This window comes from Coregonus clupeaformis, chromosome 5, assembly GCF_020615455.1.
Source record: "Coregonus clupeaformis isolate EN_2021a chromosome 5, ASM2061545v1, whole genome shotgun sequence".
Taxonomy (NCBI): Eukaryota; Metazoa; Chordata; class Actinopteri; order Salmoniformes; family Salmonidae; genus Coregonus; species Coregonus clupeaformis.
This window is the reverse complement of record NC_059196.1, coordinates 33695936-33711262: the sequence shown is the minus strand read 5'-3', so window position 1 is coordinate 33711262 and position 15327 is coordinate 33695936. Positions and strand designations below refer to the sequence as shown.

The following is a 15327-nucleotide window of genomic DNA, read 5'->3' as shown; positions in this document are numbered from 1 at the left end:
AAGGTGAAAGACTTCAAAGTTCCTCCATAATTCAGGACCTAATTCAGATAACGCATGTCATAACAAGACACCCAGTGCTTCAAGGCAAGCTTCCTCCATCCTCTCTCGCTCCTCACCTGCAAAATGTGGCGCAGTGGTCTAAGGCACTGCATCGCAGTGCTAGCTGTGCCACTAGAGATCCTGGTTCGAATCCAGGCTCTGTCGTAGTCGGCCGCGACTGGGAGACCCATGGGGCGGTGCACAATTGGCCCAGCGTTGTCCAGGGTAGGGGAGGGAATGGCCGGCAGGGATGTAGCTCAGTTGGTAGAGCATGGCGTTTGCAACGCCAGGGTTGTGGGTTCGATTCCCATGGGGGGCCAGTATGAAAAATAATGTATGCACTCACTAACTGTAAGTCGCTCTGGATAAGAGCGTCTGCTAAATGACTAAAAATGTAAAAAAATACATCTCGTGCCCTACACTCTAACTGGCAGCACAGTGTGTGTGTTTGTCATTATGATTAAACTATGCTGTTACGGCAAAATACAACTTTCCTATAGAGATAAAATATCTTCCCCCCCCCCATCGAGTTCAGAAAGGAACGATATAAACCAGTACTTTTCTTTTCTTTGTTAGAATCAGTTCAGAACTTTATGTTGCTGGTCGAAACAGTACAAAAAACAATTACGGTTCCGTTCAAAATAAAACGATTGGGAAATAATTTCGGTTCCAAACCCCTAGTGTGGACCATGTTAATTCCTTAGTGATGTGTACACAGAGGAACTTGAAGCTCTCGACCCACACCACTACAGCCCCATCGATCAGTTTCCTGTAGTCCACAATCAGCTCCTTTGTCTTGCTGATGTTGAGGGAGAGGTTGTTGCCCTGGCACCACACTGCCAGGTCTCTGACCTCCACCCTATAAGGCTGCTTCATCGTCGTTGATCAGGCTTACCACCTTCGTATTGTCGGCAAACTTAATGATGGTGTTGGAGTCGTGCGCGGCAATGCAGTCATGGGTGACCATGGAGTAGAGGAGGGGACTAGGCACACACCCCTGAGGGGCCCCCGTGTTGCGGGTCAGCGTGTTGGAGGTGTTGTTGCCTACCCTCACCGCCTGGGGGCGACCCGTGTGCAAGTCCAGGATCCAGCTGCAGAGGGAGGAGTTCAGTCCCAGGGTCCTGAACTTGGTGATGAGCTTGGAGGATATGGTGTTGAATGTTGAGCTGTAGTCAATGAACAGCATTCTTACATAGATAGGTATTCCTTTTGTCCAGGTGGGTGAGGGCAGTGTGGGGTGCAATAGAGATTGTGTCATCTGTGAATCTGTTGGGGCTGTATGCGAATTTGAGTGGGTCCGGGTTGTCAGATGATAGTGTTGATGTGAGCAATGACCAGTCTTTTAAAGCATTTCATGGCTATATATGTGAGTGCTACGGGGCGATAGTCATTTAGGCAGGTTACCTTGGCGTTCTTGGGCACAGGGACTATGGTGGTCTGCTTGAAACATGTTGGTATTACAGACTGGGTTAGGGATAGGTTGAAAATGTCAGCTGGTCGGCGCATGCTCTGAGTAGGCATCCTGGTATTGCGTCTGGCCCCGCGGCCTTGCGAATGTTGACCTGTTTAAAGGTCTTACTCACGTCGGCTACGGAGAGCGAGATCACATAGTCGGTGAGTGTTTGAGCGAGAAGGAGTGAGAAGAGAGAGATGATGGGGTCCTTCTTCTCGGAGTGTGAGACCGTATTATGTATGGCCCTTCAACCCAAGTGGCATTTCACTCCCTCAAAGGGGCCCCTCTTTCCTCTACATTCAAGATAAGACAATGGATATTGCAAGCACTACAACTCAGAGATTTCTGCGGCTCACCCTCCCTCTCTCCCCTCCTAGCTCTCGCCCCTCTCCAGGGAAGGTCGACGTGAATATAATATTTTCAAACATAGCTGAGGCGTCAGATTTCTCATAAAAGGGTACTTAGAGCTATGGTACACATAATATAGTGGTAGAGGCCTACTGACAGAATATACCACAATATTACCCTGCTGTTTACATAGAGCCCTGTATCACACCAGCTCCCTCACTTCAAAAGGGCTATATCCACTCAATGATGGCAGAGGAAACGTAAACTCTGCGGTATGGTAGATAAACATACTGCGGCCACACACACACACACAGTCCGACTCCAAATACTGAAGACAGACACGTAACACACACACACACACTCGAGGAGGAAGGCTGCCGACTTCCTGTTTTTTCCCAATGGCAAAGATGGCCCATCTTGTTTAGGAGGGCGTGACCCAGGAAAACAACACCAGAGTTTAAATTGGGTGTGTGTATCCATGTTCACTATCACAGTGTCACTTAGGATGGAGCACATCACCCACCTATAAAGGGAATGGATAAATTCACAGAAAGAGAGAGGAACTGAGCGTAATCAAATATACTGCACACAGTCACACACACCGTCCATTCTGAGTTTCCATTCTGGACAGCTAAACATAGGTCACACAAACAAGCAGACACACACACACACACACTGCAAAAAACCCTACGAGCGGCAGACTCATGCTCATTCCAGGAACTGTGTGGCTGTAGCAGTACTGATAAGATGTTGTAGTCTGGAGAGTCAATGTTTAACTGACTGGATGGATTCACAGGGAGCTGGGCTTATCAAAGCTCTCACATTATCACATGATCCAATACATCCAATAGCTGTGTGTTTCTCTGTTTGTCTTGGAGTTTGCTTTTATGTGTGTGTATCTGTCTAAGTATGCGGTTCACTCCTGGCTGTACCAAGAAACCCTGATGCTAAACGCTAACCAACACATCAAACCCCTAGCAACACAGCCTACAAATCAAATCAAATTTTGTTTGTCATATGCTTCATAAACAACAGGTGTAGACTAACAGTGAAATGCTTACTTAAGGTATGTGACCAACAGATGCATATCTGTATTCCCAGTCATGTGAAATCCATAGATTAGGGCCTACACAGTGGCTTCCATCATTCTTAAATTGGAAGAAGTTTGGAACCGCCAAGACCCTTCCTAGAGTTGGCCGCCCGGCCAAACTGAGCAATCGGGGGAGAAGGGCCTGAGTCAGGGAGGTGACCAAGAACCCGATGGTCACTCTGACAGAGCTCCAGAGTTCCTCTGTGGAGATGGGAGAACGTTCCAGAAGAACAACCATCTCTGCGGCACTCCACCAATCAGGCCTTTATGGTATAGTGGCCAGTCGAAAGCCACTCGTCAGTAAAAGGCACATAACAGCCTGCTTGGAATTAGCCAAAAGGTACCTAAAGGACTCTCAAACCATGAGAAACAAGATTCTTTGGTCTGATGAAACCAAGATTGAACTTTTTAGCCTGAATGCCAAGCGGCACGTCTGGAGGAAACCTGGCACCATCCCTACGGTAAAGCATGGTGGTGGCAGCATCATGCTGTGGGGATGTTTTTCAGTGGCAGGGACCGGGAGACTAGTCCGTATTGAGGGAAAGATGAACAGAGCAAAGTACTGAGAGATCCTTGATGAAAACCTGCTCCAGAGCGCTCAGGACCTCAGACTGGGGCGATGGTTCACCTTCCAACAGGACAACGACCCTAAGCACACAGCCAAGACAATGCAAGAGTGGCTTTGGGACAAGTCTCTGAATGTCCTTGAGTGGCCCAGCCGGAGCCCGTACTTGAACCCGATCTAACATATCTGGAGAGTCCTGAAAATAGCTGTGCAACGACACTCCCCATCCAACCTGACAGAGCTTGAGAGGATCTGCAGAGAAGAATGGGAGAAACTCCCCAAATACAGGTGTGCCAAGCTTATAGCTTCGTAACCAAGAAGACTCGAGGCTGTAATCGCAGCCAAAGGTGCTTCAACAAAGTACTGAGTGAAGGGTCTGAATACTTATGTAAATGTATTAATTCTTTATAAATTTGCAAATATTTATAAAGAACTGTTTTTGCTTTGTCATTATGGGTATTGTGTGTAGATTGTCGAGGGTAAAAAAATGATTTAATCAATTTTAGAGTGGGGCTGTAGCGTAGCAAGGTGTGGAAAAGGTGAGGGGGTCTGAATACTTTCCGAATGCACTGTGTATGAAGAGAGCCTTGGTCCTCCTTTCTTTTTGATGAGAAACATGTAAAGTGTTGGTCCCAGAAATGTACCATCCAAATAAAAAGCTTATTTCTCTAAAATGTTGTGCACAAATTTGTTTACATCCCTGTTAGTGAGTATTTCTCCTTTGCCATGATAATCCATCCACCTGACTGGTGTGGAATATGAAGAAGCTGATTAAACAGTATGATCATTACACAGGTGCACCTTGTGGTGGGGACAATAAAAGGCCACTCTATAATGTGCAGTTTTGTCACACAAAAAGCAAACAAAAAAACAAAAAACATGTATGCATTCACTAACTGTAAGTCGCTCTGGATAAGAGCGTCTGCTAAATGACTAAAATGTAAATGTAAATGTAATGAATTTATTTCAATTGACTGATTTCCTTATATGAACTGTAACTCAGTAAAATCTTCGAAATTGTTGCATGTTGCGTTTATATTTTTGTTCAGTGTATTTAGCAGTCTTATGGCAGGGACACAGTTATTGATCCATCCCTGTCTGAAACAGCACACCCCTCTACTAGAGATGAGACTTAGAGAGATCCATCTCAGTGGAACGTCACCGGCTGAAAAAACCCTTGCCGAAGTCCAAAACGAACAAAAAGTCATCATAATATATGCACAAACTGTTCCGAACTGTTTCGGCTGGGAAGCACGCGGACGCCTTTATCCAATTTTTATCCAATTTTCTTAATTAGGACAATTTTCTAACTTTTTCTCTTCGAAAATGTGGAGTAGGTTGTGTAGATCTGTAGGAAGAAAACCTAATTGAATCCCTTTTTAGATGGAATTTTAATGCAGCAAAATGTGAAAAAAAAGTTCAAGGGGGTGTAGACTTTCTATAGGCACTGTACGTAACAGACCCCTTCACCTTGTCTAGAGAACACTGTCTACATGACATGCAAAGACAGACACTTATCGCTCTCAACTGACTTGATCTTCAGACCCAACAGCCAGGGACAAACACCACAACCCAATCTGCCACCTTTACAGAACTCCCAAACCGTTCCACCCTTATCACTGTACCAACACCACACTGGCTGCCTGGCTCAGGCACAGACCCTTTCTCCCTTTCCCATTCCACACACACTTCCTCTCCTCCACCCATCCCCTCTCTGAGGTATGCAAGGAATATAGATTCTGAGGGGTGTATCACACCAACACCACCCAACTCTGTTTCCCTCTCTCCATCCCCCCCACCTAAATTAGCCCCCTTATCCATAAAACTCCCTGCTAGTGCCCCTCACTGATCCCACCTCTTCCCTATGTCCTGCTACCCCCCACCCTTATATAACTATACCCCCCCTTCCACCAAAGGAGGGGGGTGGGCTTCCTATTCCTATCATTCCATTCCAAAATGGCACCCCCTGAGGTGCAGTGTCCCCATCTCGACACAGTAGAATTGTCTTCTTACATCACAGGAGGCTGCTGAGGGGAGAACGGCTCATAATAAATGTCCAGAACGGAGCAAATGGAATGGCATCAAACACCTGGATACCATGTGTTTGACGTATTTAAAAATGCTTCACCTACAACAGTCTCCCCATTGAGGATGCTTTTAGACCAGGACTAGGCTTCATCTGGGTCTGGGAAACTGGCCCTAGTAGTTGTACTCTTCACATCCTCTCAGTAGTTGTACTCTTCACATCCTCTCAGTAGTTGTACTCTTCACATCCTCTCAGTAGTTGTACTCTTCACATCCTCTCAGTAGTTGTACTCTTCACATCCTCTCAGTAGTTGTACTCTTCACATCCTCTCAGTAGTTGTACTCTTCACATCCTCTCAGTAGTTGTACTCTTCACATCCTCTCAGCAACAAACTCAGAGGCTCCTTTAGTCCTAAACACACACTGATCTCAGTGATCAAGTGATCAAGAACCCAGCCACAAAGGATTGCAACAAAACACACACAGGTCCTCAAGGGGTCATTACAGAGGATCCTGCGTCATCACAGCCTGGAAGTAAACAAAAGACCTCTGTCTGTCCATCACCAACACAATACACAGCCACACTAGCACACTTATGAACCCAGACACACATTTATTACAGTTCTACTCAGAATAACACACAGTACACAATTACCCACTTAAAGTCCATACACTTTAATTATCTAAGAGAACTGTGACGATGATGTTGTGTGAGAGGAGTGTCAGTGTGTGTGTGTATCCCATGGAGTGTGTGAGACAGCCTGTGACCTTTCTCCATTCTTCGGTCTAATTTTAGGGCCCATTGTAAGACTGCCCCCAGATGGGAGGGGGCTGTGTGTGTGTGAGGGGATATAGTTGTCATAGTTCCCCTGGATGCTGTAAATCAGCTACCTACTGCCTGCCTGACTGAACAAAGGCCTGCCCCAGCCTATGGCATGGTTCCCCAGACACACACAGAGGGTGAGATGGAGGAGTAGCAGACAAACAGTAACAGAACATTTCCATGATGTCTGCTCACCTGGCGCACAAATACTCCCACAATATACTGGAAGTTTACCTTAGAATCCACACCTGCACGTTTTTGTGTAGGTGTCACACAAACAACCTAACCTATAGGAGTGAAGTACAGTATTTGGCTAAGAGCAGGTCAGGTGATAAACAACAGGCAGAGGAGGGAGAGGAAACGCAGCGAGAGAGAACCAGCCCAGACTGACCAGAGGGTCCGTCTAATGTAACTGGGGGTCTGACTATCTCACAGCAGGACAGGGGAGAGAAGGTCATGGGGTTTCTTCACCTTACTTAATATAATGTTGAGATCCATGTGGTTTTCATGAAAACATTCCACTGTCATCAACTGAATGTGTCCCTGACTGTATATAGGTTAACCTGTGTGATTGCATGTACACAAACCACTGCATGGAGGTAAGTAGGTAAGACACTACTTGACGGCACAGCATAATGCTACGTAGGTATGTACACATCCATGCATATAGTATGGCATACACTGTATTTAAAGCTACTGCATGGACACCAGTAGGTAGGCGGCAGGTAGCCTAGCGGTTAGAGCGTTGGGCCATTAACCGAAAGGTCGCTGGTTCGAATACCCAAGCTGAAAAATCTGTATATGTGCCCTTGAGCAAGGTACTTAACCCTAATTTGCTCCAGGGTCGCTATACTACTACAGCTGACCCTGTAAAACAACACATTTCACTGCACGTATTTGGGTCACATATGACAGTATGTTTTGTAAGGTTCACTAAAAGTACAGCACATACCTATGTAGAACAGCATCTGTGTGTTGTGTGCGGAACTGTAGCAGTGTCCAGCCTTATTAAGGTAGTGTTGCCATGGTGAGGAGGGCAGAGTCCCTCCCTCAAGTTACAGAGAGAAGAGTCTAAACCTCCAGGTTAGGACCACAACACATCCCTCTTTCTCTACCTCAGTCTACCCTGGCCTGACGACTCAAACTGAATTCTTTCTCTTCCTCAGTCTACCCTGGCCTGACGACTCAAACTGAATTCTTTCTCTACCTCAGTCTACCCTGGCCTGACGACTCAAACTGAATTCTTTCTCTTCCTCAGTCTACCCTGGCCTGACGACTCAAACTGAATTCTTTCTCTTCCTCAGTCTACCCTGGCCTGACGACTCAAACTGAATTCTTTCTCTACCTCAGTCTACCCTGGCCTGACGACTCAAACTGAATTCTTTCTCTACCTCAGTCTACCCTGGCCTGACGACTCAAACTGAATTCTTTCTCTACCTCAGTCTACCCTGGCCTGACGACTCAAACTGAATTCTTTCTCTACCTCAGTCTACCCTGGCCTGACGACTCAAACTGAATTCTTTCTCTACCTCAGTCTACCCTGGCCTGACGACTCAAACTGAATTCTTTCTCTACCTCAGTCTACCCTGGCCTGACGACTCAAACTGAATTCTTTCTCTACCTCAGTCTACCCTGGCCTGACGACTCAAACTGAATTCTTTCTCTACCTCAGTCTACCCTGGCCTGACGACTCAAACGGAATTCTTTCTCTACCTCAGTCTACCCTGGCCTGACGACTCAAACTGAATTCTTTCTCTACCTCAGTCTACCCTGGCCTGACGACTCAAACTGAATTCTTTCTCTGCGCTATGTTCGCTACATACTTCAGTCAGACTGCCATCGTTGAAGGTGAGGTCAAAATGAAGGGTGTTGTACAAAACAAAGTCATCAGCGATTGGATCATCTCTAACCAATCAGAGTATCAAAGCCAACAACACATTTTCTAAACGTCGCTTTACCCACGGGTGTTCTAGCTCTGGCCCAACCCATCGGTTTCTGGGACCAATCAGAATGATTAGAATGTGTTTGCGTTCTAGAAATCGTCAGGGATCTACTTAGATCCAAACTCATTGCGGAGAAGAAACTAACGTCCGTGGGCGTCGTAGTGTTTGGCCGGAACAAGGAGTTTGGGTAGCCAGGAAAAGTCTACCCCTCCTCTCTTCTTTCTCTATCAAACCCTTCTTTTCTACCGCTACTTGCCTCACCTCTCTTTCTCTATATCAAGCAAACCCTCATTCTATACCAAGCCTACCTCAATCCAACCCTCATTCTACACCAAGCAAACCTCAATCCAACCCTCATTCTATACCAAGCCTACCTCAATCCAACCCTCATTCTACACCAAGCAAACCTCAATCCAACCCTCATTCTATACCAAGCCTACCTCAATCCAACCCTCATTCTATACCAAGCAAACCTCAATTCAAAACTAGATATTCTCTTTCTATGCATCTACTTTGTCTTTCTTTCCTTCCATTGACCTCTCAACCCCTGTTAGTATAACACAAACTAACACTGTATAATGATCTTCCTTTCTTTTCGTTTCAATACCTCCCCTTCTATCCTCCTTTATTCTGCCCTGTATACTGTCCCTTTCCTTTCTTTCTCCCTGTGTTCATCGCTCCTCCTCTCTCCGTCTCCCCTCTCTGAATTCCTTTGCAGGTCTTGGCTTGTGAAGCAAGAAAGTGGAGAATTCCATGAGGCTGCTGTTCTCTCTGGTTCAGTCACTGGACATGTCACACTTCCTATATGTCTGCATGTCCTGTATATGCTCATTATTATGTGAAATCTACCTACTGTAAATCTACCTACTGTAAATCTACCTACTGTATATCTCTGTATGTATGTGACCTCATCTGAGGGCATGCTAGTGCTTTGTGCATATTAAGCCACAGAAGGTAATTGGCTCAGGGGATGCGACTGTTCGATGGGGCATGACAACCCCCCCACCCCTAAACACACAGGAGCACAGCTGCTCCTACACACTCCTGGCTTCCCTTCAGATTTCAGAGAGGATGTTACACAAGCCATCAACGGCTGAGGGGTGATTACATTTGACTGTGACAGCAGGAAGTGTGTGTTTGCACGTGTCTGTCAGAGAACCAGTTAGGGAGCGAGAGGACAGTTGAGGAGGATGGTGGGTGGGTGGCAGCAGTATTAGAAGATGCAGGTGTCTCATTCATTCAACAAGAACACTGACTACTGTAGAAACACACATGACCTCAACTATATTGTATAAACAGGCAGGTGGGGACTATGTCCCTGAAGAGAGTGTTTCAGTACAGTATATGTATTTGAATGAATAGAGAGAAGGAAAGAGAAAGAAGAGGGGAGGAGGAAGAGAGGGGGAGATAGCAGCACACCAGCAGACAGCAGGTGTCATTGAGATGGAGGGGATGTCAATCACAACCCAGCTGGATTGGAGGATGGGGTCCAGATGAGAGAGAGACACCCAGTATGACTGGCTAATTTAAAGGTGTAGGAACCAGTCCTTTTAGCTATCACTTTTCACCAAGAGACCAGGTCATTTTACAACAATGTTTTCATGGGACGCAGATACTTTAATAACATTTACTCCGTCATTTAGCTTCTTAGGAGAGGCCTGGTTTTGGAGTAAATAGCAGGTTGTCTAAAGGGCTGAATTGTTAAGTTGACTGGAGACTGACGTCAGCAGCGTTATCAGTGTCCCCCCCCCCACTACCTCAGAGGGGGCTTGAGAACAGCCCCGCCCAACACGGGGCAACCTGGCCCGCTGCCTGATTAAAAATATCTCAGTTTCCCACAGGGCTAACACACCAACTCAAAATAACATTATCCTTCAAGAGAGAACTAAATAGAAATTAATTTGATTAGTAGACGTTTATTTCAATGAGAAGCTACAGTAAATGGCAAATACTTATAATCATCTGTGTACAATCAGTGATCCAAATGTCAACTTAAATCATGACGCATTCGCTAATAATCCTCGCTTTCTGCACTATTGAATACAGTGCAATCATGAGGCTGCACACAAAAACACACACTTACAATAGTCTACTGCCATCAGTCAGACAGACAATTCAGTTCTGACCTTTCTTTCCAAGTACATTAATGCTCTGAACAATAATTAGTTCTGCAATCATGGCCACCATCTTGGCGCACTCTTAATATAGTGTGTGTATGCAGCATGGCTACTAGATCATAACTGTATGTCTGTGTGAGAGGGCCATAGATAACCATACATGATTGCCATGTACGAATTAATGTGGTGGAAGTGTGTTTCTGAGGTCGGTGAGTGTGTGTGTGTGTGTGTGTGCTTGTGTAATGTATCTGTAAATAAGTCAAATGTGTGAATTAAGTGTTTATGCAAACAAATTGTCCCCCCGGAAGCACAGAGTTCTCTCTCACATGACGGAGAGAATTGCTCCATTCATGGCTCCAGTCACCACCACCTCTCCCCCAGAACCCGTGTGTTAGTGCTCTGGGGGGCTGTGTGTGTGTGTTGTAACTGGCTCTCATAGCCACAGATACACTGTAGTAGACACACACACAATCCTGTTTGCGTCCCTGACGGTCCCCTGACCTGTGACATCATGACTCCCTCGTCTCGCCCCGCTGGGAAGCTTACTGACTTACTGTCACATGGCGCTTGGGTCTCAGCCAGGCACTGATTCACAAAACCACCACCGCTGCGCACACACGTCTGAATCCAATTATTATTTAGACAATAATAGAGGAATGGGGATTGTGTGTGTTGGAGTGAGATGGTAGCCCCGTGTAGCTCAGTTGGTAGAGCATGGCGCTTGCAACGCCAGGGTTGTGGGTTCGATTCCCACGGGGGGGGCAGTATGAAAATGTATGCACTCACTAACTGTAAGTGGCTCTGGATAAGAGCGTCTGCTAAATGACTAAAATGGAAATGGTAAAAAGAAAGAAACAGAGACATGTCTGAGTTGTAAGAAGTGTAATTTCCATAGTCTTATGTTGAAAGGAGAGGAAAGAGTGAAACCCCAGAAGGGTGTGTGGACCACAAATGTACACATCAGTCATACAGTGAAGAGATATATATATATATAGACACCTCTTCAAACTAGAGGATTCGGCTATTTCAGCCACACCTGTTGCTGACAGGTGTATAAAATCGAGTACACAGCCATGCAATCTCCATAGACAAACATTGGCAGTAGAATGGCCTTACTGAAGAGCTCAGTGACTTTCAACGTGGCACCGTCATAGGATAGGATATTGTGAAGCGGAAACGTCTAGACCGCGAAGTGGTAGGCCACATACGCTCACGGAACGGGACTGGCGAGTGCTTAAGCGCTTAGCGAGTAAAAATCGACTGTCCTCGGTTGCAACACTCACTACCAAGTTCCAAACTGCCTCTGGAAGCAAAGTCAGCACAAGAACTGTTCGTCGGGAGCTACATGAAATGGGTTTCCATGGCCAAGCCTAAGATCACCATGCGCAATTCCAAGCGTCGGCTGGAGTGGTGTAAAGCTCACCGCTATCGGACTCTGGAGCAGTTGAAACGCGTTCTCTGGCGTGATGAAGCATGCTTCACCATCTGGCAGTCTGACGGACAAATCTAGGTTTGGTGGATGCCAGGAGAACACTACCTGCCCCAATGCATAGTGCCAACTGTAAAGTTGATGGAGGAGGAATAATGGTCTGGGGTTGTTTTTCATGGTTTGGGCTTGGCCCCTTAGTTCCAGTGAAGGGAAATCTTAACGCTACAGAATACAATGACATTTTAGCGATTCTGTTCTTCCAAGTTTGTGGCACAGTTTGGGGAAGGCCCTTTCCTGTTTCAGCATGACAATGCCCCCATCCACAAAGCGAAGTCCATACAAAAATGGTTTGTCGAGATCGGAGTGGAAGAACTTGACTGGCCTGCACAGAGCTCTGGCCTCAACCTCATCGAATACCTTTGGGATGAATTGGAACGCCGACTGCGAGCCAGACCTAATCACCCAACATCAGTGGCCGACCTCACTAATGCTCTTGTGGCTGAGTGGAAGCAAGTCCCTGCAGCAATGTTCCAACATCTAGTGGAAAGCCTTCCCTGAAGAGTGGAGGTTGTTATAGTAGCAAAGGGGGGGACCAAACCCATGTTAATGCCCATGATTTTGGAATGAGATGTTCGACAAGCAGGTGTCCACATACTCTTGGTCACGTAGTGTAAGTCACACACTGTTTGCATCCACTTTAACCACTATAGAATATGCTGCCAAATAATTAGATCCGACTTGCTTAAAGATGTACTACGCAGAAATCGTCCGCAATTTCTTGTTTACTTAAAGCTGCAATTCTAATAGTTCTCCTAATTTCAGTTTGTGACAAAACAAGCAAGTATAGTGTAGAGAATCTTTGTACCATCTAAACCTCTGAAATATATTTTCCAAAACTATTGTATTTTCAGCTGGTTTACAAAACCGAAAGAAAGTAAAAGATGCAGAAATGAAAGTTAAGACCGGGAAGCATAGAAATAGTGCACATAGAACAGATTTACCGCTTCTTAGAATTGCTTTCAATGAGAATTACAGATCTATAACTTACATTTCTATGTGAATTTGGTCAGGTCACCCAAAAAGTAACATATTGCAGCTTTAAAAGAGAGAATCTGCAAGAGAGAGATGCTCAAACTTGCATGAACATTAGAATTTATGAAATATAAGTGAAACTGCATCTAAAATTGTGTCACTTTTATTTCACTAATATATCTAAGGACAGGTAAGGTGAGTTATCACATTGGCTAGGCAATAACTATATCAAAGTCTCAAAGACATAGCCCCCTTGGAATCATTGTCCTAGACCAAGGCATATGTGGTCCTCTGTAGCTCAATTGGTAGAGCACGGCGCTTGTAACGCCAGGGTAGTGGGTTCGATCCCCGGGACCACCCATACACAAAAATGTATGCACGCATGACTGTAAGTCGCTTTGGATAAAAGCGTCTGCTAAATGGCATATTATTATTATTATATGTTGTTTGTCACCAAGTGTGCTTGGATGGTAGCCTATCCAAGTGTAAGCAGGCCTACTAGCTGACAAAGTGGGGCAAAAAGCAAATAAACTATTCATTAATTCTTGGGGATATGGCGAACAGTCATCTACAACCGCACTGACAGGCAGGCAGTCACGACTCAACTCCCGAAATGCCGGTTAACCGCTCATTTCTACCCGTCCTCTCCAAAAACTTCCCGGTTCTACCCATCAAACGTCATGTCTGAGTTTAAATATAAACTACCGCGAGGCAAACGTCGATGTGACTGACGTGCCTTATTTTACCACTGTCAATGTCAATGTTGGCATCGACCACATCCCCTTCAGTTTGAGAACATGGAGGCATCGATGACATACAAAATAAGTGCTGACATAACCGACCGCAGAGAATAGCAATGGTACCAAGTGTAGCCTAAACATGTCCCCACCGTGTCATCCGTAGCCTAGAGTCAACCCGTGGTTTTTTTATAGGCTGAGATAGAGAGGGGAGCAGCAGCAGCGGAATACACCAGCAGTAGGCTACACCGGGTGCAGAGGGGTGAGCGAGTGCGTCAAGCCCGAGTTTTAATTAATGGCAAGTCACCAAACAAAATTATAAAACGACACCCAACATAGCTGCATCGTAAATAAATTGCCTAATAATTGTGAGACCAAAACATGTCGCTGCTTTCAAAGGCCTATATTTAAAAACCACTACAATCCGAGGATCTTTGGCATAGCCCACATAACTCGGAGGGTTTGTAGTTCACATGGTCACAGGTGTGGACGATACTTAGAGATGAGACAGAATGTAACCTTGGGTGCTCAGAGAGTAAACCGATCATGAAAGTCGTTTTGAAACGTTGCCTATTGTTTGACAAAATTAGGAAACTAATATTTTCAAACACGACAAAAGTGGAAACGTAGCCGATATCTTCAAACAACCACCTGGGTGAGGTGTAGATACAATGTAGCACTTCAAGTCCACCTCGGTCGAGGTGCTCACTGACTCCACGTAGGTTAGCCTACTAATTCGAGATAGCGACGGAATTGTGCCAGGGACTTACCTTGAGTTACACTCCTGTTGGGAATAGGATAATATCGACCGTACGAAAGAGGAAATAGGCCTAGTTAAGTTGTTTTTCTCTCGATTGAATCCACAATAACGATATTTCGGCTTTAAAATAAGAGTATGCCTATGCGTGGCAAGGAGAGCCGTGAGATCCCGCTGTCTTCTCCACGCAGGACAATGCGGCCAGGTGGGCTGATCAGCGTTGGCTTCCTGTTTTTCAGAAGGTGAACCACGCACAGCTCGTGTGCTGTTCGTTTTTTTCTTCTTCTATCCCTCGGGTTCCCTCTCTCCCGCTCCCTGCGTAGCCTACACTGTTCTTGCAGTCGCCTAGTACTCAGCCTCAGCCGGCTTTGCTTCCCCTATCTGCATAGCCCCGGCATGAAACTTCGGCCCCGAGATTTCACCCGGAAACACAAATTTCTGAAACCTCTCCAACTAATTGAGATGAAAGAAAAGAAACGCGAGTGGAATTTGCCAGTTGAAACATTCCTACGTTGCGGAAGGGGCGTTGATTATCCCCGGTGCATTCTTTTGGTGAGGGGGTCGCGTGTTGACTTGAGGCAGTCATTATACAGGGTTTTCTCTGCCTGCCAGTGCCTGCCTGGTTGTGATGCTGTGTTAAAAACAAATAGGTACACTATGCCTTATTTTGTATGTTAATAACAGTAAAGGCAGTGCATTCCATCTATAGGTTAGCCTATTGTGAATGCATAACCACATGTAGCCTCCTAGGCTAATGGTTCACATCAAATTAGGCTACATGATTCATCATAGTTTTGACCTAAACCGTATCATAGAAAGTAATGATAAGCCATAGGTATTGATGAGGTATTAATAATGTTATAATAATGCCTGCACCTTGCAACACAAGTCAGTTGCCTCATCATCAATTGAAAGGGCAGCAAGTTAACCACGTTGACCCTTTGGCAAGTTGGTCGTATGTTCTCTGAT

The 15327-nt window shown here is 45.6% G+C and overlaps 1 protein-coding gene across 1 annotated transcript in view; it reads right to left on the bottom strand.

Annotated features, from left to right (window-relative positions):
- The window catches only part of LOC121566901 (phosphatidylinositol 4,5-bisphosphate 3-kinase catalytic subunit beta isoform), an 80045-nt gene extending 65222 nt beyond the window's left edge, over nucleotides 1-14823 (bottom strand). Inside the window, exon 1 of the mRNA XM_041876812.2 lies at nucleotides 14372-14823. The gene's annotated coding sequence lies outside the window, so the exon portion shown is untranslated. The remainder of the gene's footprint in view (nucleotides 1-14371) is intronic.
- Between the last annotated feature and the right edge of the window lie 504 nt (nucleotides 14824-15327).